Below are 13527 nucleotides of genomic sequence, written 5' to 3'. Positions count from 1 at the left end.
TGTGGTAAGGAGCGACCCGGCTCAAAAGTAACCGAAACTCTAAAAAATGAACTTTTGATACCAATAGTTACCTAAAAAGAATTGCATTTTAATTATGATTTTAAACATATAAATTTCATCAAGTTTAGTCTTACCCATCAAAAGTTACGAGCCTGAGAAAATTTGACTTATTTTAGAAAATAGGAGGAAACAACCCCTAAATATCATAGAATCTTAATGAAAATCACACCATCGCATTCAGCGTATCAGAGAACCCCTAGATAGATGTTTCAAGCTCCTATCTATAAAAATGTGGATATTTGTAAGAAAAAATTTCTCAGAAGACCGAACACGGGTGCGTGTTTTTTTTCAGGGGTGATCGTATCAACCCAGTGGTCTTAGAATGTTGCAAGAGGGCTCATTCTGATGGGAATTAAAAGTTCTAGTGCCCTTTTTAAGGGACCAAAAATTTAAAGGCAGCTAGGTCCCCCCATGCTCAATTTTCCCCAAAGTCACCTGATAAAAATTTTGAGATAGCCATTTTATTCACCATAATCGGATATGCTAATAACTATGTCTTCGGGGACGATTTACTCCCCCAAGATCCCCGTCGGAGGGACTGCAAGTTCCAAACTTTGACCAGTGTTTACATATAGCAATTGTCATTGGGAAGTGTGCAAACGTTTTGAGGGGGATTTTTTGGGTTTAGGGGGGAGAGAAGTTAAGGAGGGTTACGTGGAAGGAACTTTCCATGGAGGAATTTTTCATGGCAGAAGAGAATTCTATCATTATATAAAAAACAATGAAAAAATAAACATGAAAAGTTTTTTCAACGGAAAGTAAGGAGCAACATTAAAACTTAAAACGAACATTAATTATTACGCATATGAGGAGTTCACCCTCTCGTAATACCTCGCTGTTTACGCTAAAATATTTCTAGTAATTTCAACAATTTATTCTACAGCCTTTGTGATTCAGGGGTCATTCTTAAGGAATTAGGACAAAATTCAAGCTTTAGTGTAAAGAGCATGGTATTGAAAAGGGGGGTAAACCCCCTCATATACGTAATAGAAACATACCAATATGGAAGTTCGTAACGTAAGTTAATTCGTGAGTTACGTATATTTTTTACTAATGAAAACCTTCCTAAAAAATTAAAAGTTATAGTTGCCTTTTTAAGTAGTCGAAAAATTGGAGGGTAACTATGTCTCCTCCCCCACTCCTTTTTTCTCAAAATCTTCTGATTTAACTATGAGAAAGCCATTTGGCCAAAAAACTTAATAAGCAAATTTTGTTTTAATTATTTATGTGCGGAGAGCCAAAGTAAAAAGATGCATTAATTCAAAACGTTCAGAAATTAAATGAAATGAACTGAAAGTAAAAAGTTCAATAGTAGTTATTTTGAATCCTCTGATTTTACCGCAAACTTATCGCAAATTAGGAGTGGCTTATTAGCTGCGCTGAGAGAGATGCGCATAATCATGCATATTTACGACTGGACACCTCATTTTGATAATTTGTAGGCATATTTATATATGCTACAATTATAAATTGTAGGCATATATTTACGACTGGACACCTCGTTTTGATAATTTGTAGGCATATATAACGTCCTGGCCGAGTGGGTTGGTGCACTGGATTCGGGATCCCTTGTCTGAGAGGACGCGGGTTCGAATCCCGGTGTACCCAATTCTTCAGTTTGGGACGGGGGTCAGTGGCGTGACTCTGTAAGCTTAGCCAGAGTCGACCCAGCTCTAAATGGGTACCTGGAGAAATCTGGGGAAGGTAAACAGGAAGGGTGTGCGAAAGCACAGGATGGCTGGCCCCCAACCCCCCATTGCACTTCCTGGCTGAAGGGCCAAGAAACGGAGATCAGCACCGCCGGTACGGACTGTAAAGTCTAATGCCGTATCCTTTACCTTTACCTTTATAAACACAAACTAAACACGGTAGTCTAGATCAACTGACACGTAAAAATCAGAGGATTCAAAATAACTACTATTGAACTTTTTACGAGCTGCTATTATGAAACCACCAGACGGGCGACCTGATGTCGCTTTAGCAGGAACCTCAAAAAACTTGTGTTCTGTGGATACATCCAGAATTGAAACATTATCAGCATTTAGAAGATGTTCAGTAAAGCACACAATATCAGAAGTACAAAGTATGGGCTCAAGAGACCTTAATTTTTCACGAGCACCGTTGATATTCTGGTGAAATACAGACACAATGCTACTTATCAATTAGGGTTTACTGATCACGAACAATTGTCAAATTTCTTCTCGCAGGCTCTTGGACCGAAAGATGCCTTTTAAGCTCAGCAAACATTAGGCTATTACTCCGGTGGTTCCCCCCACAGTTAGTGCACTTGATGGTTTGCACCAAGCACACCTGATCATGGATACTATGATTTCTTGCACATAAGCTACACTTGCTTGGACCGGTACAGTCGCGTGCTAAGTGACCGAAATTTTGGCAGCTATGGCACTGTATAGGCTTTTCAATGGGCATGGTAACTCGAAACAAACAGTACTCTATTTTGACACCGTACTTAATTGCGAGGTCCAACGCTTCTTTTGATCTGAATTTCAGCTGAACCATTCGAGAGTTTCCGAAATATCTAGAATTTTCAAAATTATCGACAACGCTTGGGATTTGAGAAACATAGAATTCAGTATCCATTTTAACAATGCCAAAATGTTCATTTTGGCATTGTTGCTGCTACACTGGGCGACACCTGCTATAGCGGACTCTTCATCTGACATATGCACGACAAGCCTATCCCTGCAAGCCGTAATGTGTTTTACCTTGTCAGCACACCCAAGCTTTTGAATAAATTTGCGTTTTTCGTAGGATTCTGCACGTTTAATTCTTCAGGGATGTTCATCAATACTAGAGGGATAGTTTCGGGCTGACAAGTTGGCGCTGAGGACCAGGCTACTGGGTTTGGATTTTGGACTGTAGTTTCCTGTTATTCCATTGCAAGTTCAACATTTTTACGCAATCATTAAGGTGCTAAGCTACGATCGTACTTGGGTTGTTAGGAATGGAAGGTACATCAGATGGGTCTACAATCACGAAAAGTGGCAACTGCATACCACGCTCTACGGGGCTGCTGATCAAATGAAGAAATCGTTCAAGAAAGTAGCAATAGGATACATAACTCAGCGTATATCAAGGACGTCAAGGTCCAAAGCCGTTTTGCACACTTCTATCGCCTGTTTGATCCCCTCTTTCCCAAAAAACTTTGCAGCTATTTTTATTACTATGTCTTTATCCTTCGCTATTTGTCGTTGTAAAAAGTTCATCACAGGGCATACGTAAATAGAATCCATTATTACGTAACCGAATAATCATATCACCAAATATTATCAAGTCAAAAGGTGTATTTAATATATTCTCAAAAATTAACGCAATGCACAATACTGTTGTGACCCCACCTTCTCCCTGGGATGTACCTCAATAAACAAGGGAAGCGTCAGTCCCCGTTCACCCTATAATGTGTTTTTAAATGTCTAAGAGGGGACAAATTGGTCGTTTTTAAAATGAAAATCCTTAGCTAAAGGCATTTTTCATCAAAAAATACCAAAAAGATTTTCTTTTCAAATTTTGAGGAGGACAAAAAATGAAGAGCACACAAATTCACCTGTCCTTTCATATTTGCTCTTTTATAGCCATTTTATAGTAAGGGATAATGAACGGTGGATTGCTTATTTTATGTATGTTTACACTAAGGGCACGATCTTAGGCAGACTAAGTGTGTTTACAATCAAAACTTTAGATAGAACTAACAGGTTTTTGCTAAAAAGAGACAAAGGTTGTTCCAATACGAAATAAAAGTAAGTTTTCAAAAAAAAAATGTGAAAATGGTCATCTTTAACGAGTTTTTCCTTAACCGGCCAACCATGTTTACACAGAATCAGGGTTGCCGACTGGATGCCAAATAGACGTATTCTGATGAGCCTAGAAACAATGACATAAAAAGGCAAAAAGGGGACATATTTTGTCAATTTATGAAATGATTTAACACATCCCAACTAGAAATATTTTCTGGTACAAAAAAAATGTCACTTCTCACCCTAATTTTTTTTAACGAAAGTAAAACAGTTCAAAATAGGAATGATAGGAAGTTATCAAATTTTTTTTTAAATAGGTTTACAAAGTGTCTTAAGGTTAATGACAAGAATGGTAAGAAAAATATAATCGAATCTTTGTGATTTCAAGATGGACAAATTCATGGACCAGAAATTTGGCAATTCTTTGCAAAATTTCTTCAAGAAATTATAAAGAATTCCCAAAATTGAAATGTCTGCATATAGTTTTCTTGATTTTTAAATGCTTTCACGAAAAAAATTTTTTTGGGTAATTTGAATTAGCTTATTTTTCAGTGAAAATACTCAATCCAATTTTGTTTTACTTATGTTACTCAGACACCATAATCACTTCCAACAATTAGATCAAAATTGATCAAAGCTGGATTTGATAAAATTGGGATACAAATTGCATTTCTTTCAAAAGAGTTTTGCGTCATCGTAAATTTGAAAATTAATTTTTTTTTTCTTTCAAGATTTGAGGGTTCTTGTTCATTATAGTAATCACCCACAAGAAGCAAAAATAGAAAACAATTCTCACTGCATAATATGATGAAAAGTTTTAGTTAACATAGTTTGCATTTAAACCCACTATACTTTACTCCCCCCCCCTTAATATGCAAACAAATATCCCAAATTAAATGTTTCACATCTCTTCTTCAAAGATGGATCTCTTTTTTTCAGCCCGTGTGCCTGTAAATTGAATGACTGTGACAAAACAAGAACAGGAAAAACAAGTGACAGGTGACAGATTGCATTAGGCTTCAATAATATGCACTATATATCGACAAACTAGGGGCTTTGGGGGGAAAATGTATGGCAGGTCTGCCTGCAAAACGTGTTAGCTACAGTCATTTTACATATTATGTAGTAAGAATCGATTTCTAACTTCATGTTGTCCAAATGTTGGTTTGGTTGTTATAATTAACAACTACCAATTTGAAAAAAAAACCTTTCAAATTTCACCAGAGAAAAATTCAAAATTGCTGACAATCAAATACAAGGAACTTTAATATCTGTATATTTTGAGTTTTCTCGGCCTCCAATAGCTAGCATGTCATAAATTACAATAAAATTTTATCAATACAAATCATATTCTTTTGAATTTCAAATCTATTCTATATTAATGAATCCAACACATGTAGAGGAAATTATTTAAGAATAGAATTGCCACAGTTCAGCTATAAGATATAAAAATTCAATTTCTGATTTTTTAATAAAAGAAGATTTTCGCCTCACATTCAAGCTCCCAGTTTAGCAACTTTTGTCGAATACCGGCAGATATGTAGATAAATACCGACAGGTATGTAAGGAAGTTGAGTAGATGAATTGTTATGAAAAAAGATATGCCTTAAAATTATTTGCTTCTGTGGTTTTAATCTGTCGTAGTTTTGAAACTCTAATCGAAGAATTTTCCCTGGCAAGGTACTGGGGAAAAATGTTAAAACTGCCAAGGAACGGTTTAAAAAGTTCCGACCCTAGTGATTTTCCAATAATTTTTGGCCATTAAGATTTATGTTCCGTGTTAAATATGAGGTTTTCACACTGCCATAGAAGTGACACATAAACAGAAAAGAAAAGATATTCAAAATATTTAATTTGTATTTCTTATTATTATATTATTATTATCAAATATCATTTCTTATTATCATTTCTTATTTATCTTATTATCATTTCTTATAAACAGTTCGTTTTTGATAACATTCAGTCGAAATTCCCAGAACAGGCACGTACACTGGAGTTTTGGGGGGAAATTGTGCGGGGATCTGTTAATAAAAACGGATTTTATTGATGGTTTGAACCTGAAGTGGTGAAAAAGTTGAGATAGCTTTTAAACTGAGGATTTTTTTTAAGGCTGAAGTCCATTGACCATTTTGAGGGTTGACTTACCGGCTTAGAGTTTCCGAAATAGGATTCTCAGAGGATCAACTCATGTAATTCCGCTTAATGTTATGATCAAGGTATTCCATAATGATTTATTAAGAATTTCATTTCTATGAACAGCTTATCGATAGAACGTCTGCCTTGTTACAGTACTGGAAGAAGACCGTATATCGAGTCATAAAATTCCACTAAGGTAAGAGCTTTCTTCAGATTGAACAGTAAAAAAAAAAAAAAGAAAAAAAAAGAACGATAAGAACAATAAAATAATGCAAACTGGTGATTGGAAATTATAACTGGAAACTATTAATAGATGTTGTTTTGAATTTATTCTATTGTTTGTTGTTAATATAGCTAGGACTTGCTGACGAGCCCCCTATACGAAACTATTTCTAATAGGCCTTAAATCGTCATTTTGTATTATCATAAGAAGACTAATGATGTGTTTATATATTCATTACATTATAAATTATTATAAGGTATAAATACTTATTATGACAGTGACTGTTGCAATAAAAAGAAAATAAAACCGTTTTCAAAACATATTTATTCTTTAGGTCGAAAGTATATCCAAATAAGAAAAATAGTACATCGGTGAGGCCTATAAAACCGTTTTTTATTTTATGTTGTTTTGAGGATTATTGCGCAGCCTCAGCGGGGAATAATATTTTCAGCGGGGAATAAACCCCTAGACTCATTTTTCCCACTTACTGTTTAATGAACTAATTAAAATTAAAATACCTTGAAAAGGGGAAAACTTACCGTTTCTGGACATTCCCAATGTCAAACATCTTTGCAGTCTGCAATATTGACATTGGTTTCTGGTGGCTTTGTCGAACAAGCAGTTTTTTCCTCTTAGGCATTTGTATTTTGTCATCGGTGGTTGTGATCTTTTGAAGAAAGCCTTGCAGCCTTCACATGTAATTGCTCCATAATGGACTCCACTTCACTTATTCCCGCAAACCTTGCAGGGGATAGTTTTGATATGGGCTAGAAAATGAAAACGAATTTTTTTCATTAGGTCTAAAAAAATCGTAAATAAAAACTGGTGAGAATATTAGCCAAAGGCATATCGTGACAAAATAATTAGGCAGAAGGTACATTCATATAATGTCATTTAGGCCTCTCTCTCCTGAAACACTATAAAAGGGCATTACTTGAACGCTATGCTACGCTAATATTAGGAAACCTTCACCATACTTGGCACTCGTCAACTTGCATAAACGATTTTAAAAGTGGACAAACCCTCTATACATTACAGTCTTTATAATCTTTTTCTTAAAACCCATTAAAATTTTTGTTCCAAAAAGGAAACAATTATTGATTCATTTCATTCATTTTTATACCCATCATATTTTTGACATACTATTTACAAAGTAAGTGTTGAGCGGTATCAGTTACTTGCAGGGTAGTGAAATTACTGAGTCATTTATTCATGGCTGCCATTATATAGCGACATTCAAAATTAAAACAAATAGAAATTATTCCGCATATGAAAGGGGTTATCCCCTCCTCAACACCTGGCTCTTTACATTAAAGTTGACTCTTTCTCACAACTTCACTTTTTTAAACAATAAAAAACTTTAGCGTAAAGAGCAAGTTTTTGAGGAGGAACAACCCCTTTTATATATGGAACAATTTCTGTTCGTTTTAAGTTTTAATATCGCTCCTTACTTTCAGTTAAAAAAAAATTGAATTTGTTATTGAATTTCTGAACAGTTTAGAATCAAAGCATGTTCTGATTTTGGCTCTCCGTATATAAATAATTAAAACGAAAATTGTATATAATTTTTTTTTGCTAATTGGCTTTCTCATAGTTATGATCGATCGATTTTGAGAAAAAAGGAAGAGGATGAGGAAGCCAAGTTGCCCTTCAATTTTTTGGTTCTTTAAAAAGGCAACTAGAACTTTTAATTTTTTATCAACATTCTTGTAGGTAATAAATATAAGTAACTTACGAATTAACTTACGTAACGAAGTCCTATATTCGTACGTTTTATCGCGAATATGAGGGGGTCGCCCCCATCAGTACCTCACTCTTTACAAAAGAGCTTGAATTTTGTCCCAATTCTTTAGCAATGACCCCTGAATCCCAAAGGCCGTAGAATAAATAGTTGAAATAACTAAAAATACTTCAGCGCAAAGAGTGAGGTATTAGGAGGAAGTGAACCCCTAATATGTGGAATAATTTCTGTTCGTTTTAAGATTTAATGCTGCTCCTTACGTTTACATGAGAAAACTTTTCATATTTATATTTTCATCGTTTTTTTTTAATAATGCAAGAAAATCCTGCACTCTTACATGGAAATTTTCTTTCCTCATGACAAATTCCTCTTCGGAAAGATTTTCCCACGTAGCCCCTCTCCTCCAAACAAAAAATACCCCTAAAAACGTCTGTACATTTCCCAATAATCATTACTATGTGTAAACGTTGGTCAGAATTTGTAACTTGTAGCCCCTTCCACGGGGACTGTGGTGGACTAAGTCGTCCCCAAAGACATAGTTATTAGGTTACTCGACTATACTGAATAAAATGGCTACCTCAGAATTTTGATCTGGTGACTTTGGGAAAAATGAGCGTGGGAGGGGGACTAAGCACCCTCCAGGTTTTGCTACTTGAAAAGAGTCCTAGAACTTTTAATTTCCGATAGAGTGAGCCCTCTTGCAGTATTTTATGACTATTGGGTCGTTACGATCACCCCTGGAAAACAAAGACAAACAAACAAATAAACACCTATCCGTGATCTATCTTTAAGCAAACAATATAAATTCCACATTTTTGTGGATAGACGTTAAGATTCTACGACATTTAGGGGAACTCTTAGGTAAGACTGAAACTTAATTTAAAATCAGAATTAAAATACGATTCTTTTGATGTAACTATTGGTATCAAAATTCTGTTTTTTAGAGTTTCGGTAACTATTGAGCCAGGTCGCTCCCTACTACAGCTTGTTACCACGAACTGTTTCATAGGTGGTATATTTGCATAATTACTAATTTGGCACATATTGGGAGGTGCAATGGGCCACAATGTTCCATTTTTTTTAATCAGTTAGCACCTGTATGATTTATTTGATCGAATAATGAATATATTTGCTATATCATGAAAAATCACTGGATTTACAAAAAAAAACTAAAAATTCCGCAGAAAATCTAAAAGACGCATAAAAATCACTAAAAATCCCCAAACATTCCATAAATGCCCCTAAGAGACACAAAAATCCCAATTATAGAGCGGAAATCCCTAGCATGGAAAAACTAATTATGACTGTTTTTGCGGTTTGTTTTGGCACCCCTAACACGTGGATCTATTTTTCGTTTATATTTCTTCATTTTCGTCATGTAAATGTTATTAAAATACGTGGAAGGAAAATCTAATAGGTACAGATTTCTTGGAGATCAGGGTGGAGGTGAAGCCCTTCAGTTTTCCCCACATGTGTGCTAGTACGTAGTAAGAAGCTTTAATGAGGCACGAAGTGGCCAATGAAATTTGCATAACCCATAGTTTTCATATCAATCTCCAAAAAAAACCTAAAGGATACTATTTGAAGAAAAAAATTTTACTGATGAAAGTAAAGAACTAAATTGACAATTAAAAATGAACAAAACATATTGCTTCTTACTTTATGCAACGTCTATCCTTATTATTGGTACAAGCAAACTGACATGCAATATATAATAAAAATTTCTATGAATATGAAAATTAACTTAGTCTTGTATTTTCTCTAGGGTATTTATTTTGGGATCCTGATTGTGTTTTGCTGTTTTGATTTTGAGTTTTCAGTAAAGCGCAATTTTCTCAAATTCCTACCAATTTAGGGATACTATTAGATATATAGATATATAGATATATAGATATATAGATACTATAAAAACCTAAAGGATACTATTTGAAGAAAAAAATTTTACTGATGAAAGTAAAGAACTAAATTGACAATTAAAAATGAACAAAACATATTGCTTCTTACTTTATGCAACATCTACCCTTATTATTGGTACAAGCAAACTGACATGCAATATATGATAAAAATTTCTATGAATCTGAAAATTAACTTAGTCTTGTATTTTCTCTAGGGTATTTATTTTGGGATCCTGACAGTGTTTTGCTGTTTTGATTTTGAGTTTTCAGTAAAGCGCAATGTTCTCAAATTCCTACCAATTTAGGGACATGTTACAAGTTTTTTGCACAGTTCTTTTTATAATAAGGTTTTAAGCTTGTTTATAGTTACTATAGGCGTTAGTTTGATCTTTACTAGGCTATAGCTATCTCTGCAACGATGACAGATTGACTCAATCACCCTCTGATTCCGAATACCTTTTATTACTCATCATAAAGATAGAAAAGCCCCTACTTCAGTTTTCTAAATTTTCTAATTTTAAAGAAAGCTGGACATAGTCCAATTCCAGTGGCCTTTCAAGGGGAGACGTGCTTTCAATATTCTATATCTAACAGTTAGGATCATTTTGCAATTTTTGTCCCCTCCCCAACACCTCACTCTTTACGCTAAAGTTTTTTTGTTGTTTTAAAAAGTAGAGTTGTGAGAAAGAGTCAAACTTCAGTGCCAAAAACGAGGTGTTGAGGAGGGGACAACCCCTTTTATATACGGAATATTTTTTGTTTGTTTTAAGTTTTAATGTCGCTCCTTACTTGCAGTTAAAGAAAAACTTGTTTTTTTATTTAATAGCCATAGAGACGAAGATTGAACCACACTTTTCGCACAGCTTATTGTTTGAAATCCGTGTTTTCCGAAACAAAACTCAAAACAAACTGTAGAAAATTTTTCTAGAAAAAATCTAGCGATTGTTTCTCCTTTTATGAGTACCCATACTTCCAAGGCGTATAACGCAGGGGGCGATATTTTCTCCGTGAACAATATATCCCTCGGAAAACATCCCATGTAGAAAAAAAATGCCTTTAAAAAAGTCTTGGCGAGTGCCCTGGTGATTATACATCAATTTCAACTTCCCCTCTCTCATTTTCTCTCTATTAGATCTAATTCTGTATTTATGTGAAGACTCAATGAGAGCTAGGATGTTTAGGCATTAAAATGACTATTGGACGTATCTCCCTCCCTCTCTAACTCCCTCTCTAACTACAACATAATCAGATAATCGCATCGTAAAAATGTTTTTTAAGTTTTATTGAATAGAAAAAAAAACAAGTTTTTTTTAACTGAAAATAAGGAGCCACATTAAAATTAAAAAAACAGAAATTATTACATGTATCAGGAAGCCCCCCCCCCCTTGTTATTTCGCCCTTTACACTAAAGCTCAAATTTTTTCTCAATTCTCTAAGAATGATTCCTAAATCGCAAAGGCCTTTTATTTAGAATAAATATTTCTTTTAAAAGTACTAAAAAACCATTGGAGTAAAAAGCGAGGTATTGACGAGGGAGTAATCACCCCACTCATATACGTTATAATTTCTCTTCGTTTTAACTTTTAATGTTGCTCCTTACTTTCAGCTGAACACATTTTTTCAAATTTCTGATCGTTTCCAAAATAATGCTGGGAAATCTCGCTCCCCCTCCACGAAACATTTCCTTCTCTATTCCTTCGTGGAAAGATTCTCAAACATTACTCCCCGATCTCTTCCACCCGAAAAATTCCCTGATAACGTATGTACCATTCCCGACGACCAATACTGTATGTAAACAATGGGCAAAGTTCATAACTTGCAGCCCTTTCCCGAGAGAAATGAGGGATGGGGTTCAGTCATCCTCAAGGACATATTTGTTAGAATTTTTTGAATACGCTGAACAAAATGGCTATCTCAAAATTTGGAGCAGGTGACGAGAGAAAAATGGGCGTGGGATGGGGGCTAGCTTCCCTCTAATATTATTGGTCACTTAAAAACCAAACTAGGAATTTCGATTTGCAATCACATGATCCCTCTCAGGACCTTTTATGATCAGTGGCTCAATATGATCACCCCTGAAAAAATTAAATAAAAAAAACAAGTTTTTTTAACTGAAAGTAAGGAGCGACATTAAAACTTAAAACGCACATAAATTACTTCGTATATGAAAGAGGCTGCTTCCTCATCAACGCCCCGCTCTTTACGCTAAAGTTTGACTCTTTCTCTAAATTCTTCTTTTTAAAACAGTAAAACACTTTAGCGTAAAGAGCGGGGCGTTGATGAGGAAGCAGCCTCTTTCATATACGAAGTAATTTCTGTGCGTTTTAAGTTTTAATGTCGCTCCTTACTTTCAGTTAAAAAAACTTGTTTTTTTATTTAATTTCTGAACGTTTTTGAATCAATGCATGTTTTGATTTTGGCTCTCCGCAGAGGAATAATCAAAACGAAATTTACATATTTTTTTTTGGCTTAATGGCTTTCTCATAATTTTGATCGAATGATTTTGAGAAAAAAAGAGCGGGGGAGGAAACCTAGTTGCCCCCCGATTTTTCGGTTAATTAAAAAGGCAACTAGAACTTTTAATTTTTTACGAATCTTTTTATTGGTAAAAGATTTACGTAACTTATAAATTAGCTTACGTAAAGAACTTTTGTATTCTCATGTTTTTATTACATATATGAGGGGATTCGCCCCATCGTCAGTACCTCGCTCTTTACACTAAAGCTTAAATTTTATCCCAATTCATTAAGAATGACCCCCTGAATCACAAAAGCCGTAGAATAAGTAGTTGAAATTACTGAAAATACTTTAGCGTAAAGAGCGAGGTATTAGAAGGAGGTGAGCCCCTCATCTGGGTAATAATTTCTGTTTGTTTTAAGTTTTATTGCTGTTCCTTACTTCCAGCTGAAAAAGCTTTTTCACTTTTATTTTTTAATTGTTTTTCCTGAGGGAGGTGAGCCCCTCATATGGGTAATAATTTCTGTTTGTTTTAAGTTTTATTGCTGTTCCTTACTTCCAGCTGAAAAAGCTTTTTCACTTTTATTTTTTAATTGTTTTTATTTTAAATAATGCTAGTAGCCTATATCCTGCTCTCCCTTCATGGAAATTTTCTTCTCCCATTACAAATTCTCTAAGAAAAGTTCCCCCAGCATATCCCCCTCTTCTCAACCCCTCCCCCAAACCAAAAAAATCCTGCTGAAAACGCCTGTATACTTCCCAATAACCATTACTATATGTAAGCACAGGTCAAAGTTTGTAACTTGTTGCCCCTCCCACGGGGACTGTGGGGGAGTAAGTCGTCCCCAAAGACATAGTTATAAGGTTTTTCGACTACGCTGAATAAAATGGCTATCTCAGAATTTTGATCCGTTGACTTTGGGAAAATAATTAGCGTGGGAGGGGGCCTAGTTGCCCTCCAATTTTTTTGGTCACTTAAGAAGGGCACTAGAACTTCTCATTTCCGTTAGAATGAGCCCTCTTGCAACATTCTAGGACAACTGGGTCGATACGATCACCCCTGGGAAAAAGAAAAAAAAAACAAAAAAACAAATAAACACGCATCCGTGATCTGCCTTCTGGCAAAAAATGCAAAATTCCCCATTTTTGTAGATAGGAGCTTGAAACTTCTACAGTAGGGTTCTCTGATACGCTGAATCTGATGGTGTGATTTTCGTTAAGATTCTATGACTTTTATGGGGCGTTTCCCCCTATTTTCTA

General features: G+C 35.0%; 1 long non-coding RNA gene across 2 annotated transcripts in view; it reads right to left on the bottom strand.

Moving 5' to 3' along the window:
• Positions 1–13527, bottom strand: part of LOC136036518 (uncharacterized) — a 40613-nt gene that overhangs the window by 13654 nt on the left and 13432 nt on the right. For both annotated transcript variants that reach the window (XR_010619742.1, XR_010619741.1), the window contains one exon: positions 6714–6941. This is a non-coding gene — a long non-coding RNA (uncharacterized LOC136036518). The remainder of the gene's footprint in view (positions 1–6713; positions 6942–13527) is intronic.

Source organism: Artemia franciscana, chromosome 15 (genome assembly GCF_032884065.1).
Source record: "Artemia franciscana chromosome 15, ASM3288406v1, whole genome shotgun sequence".
NCBI lineage: Eukaryota > Metazoa > Arthropoda > Branchiopoda > Anostraca > Artemiidae > Artemia > Artemia franciscana.
This window is presented reverse-complemented; position numbering and strand designations above follow the sequence as displayed.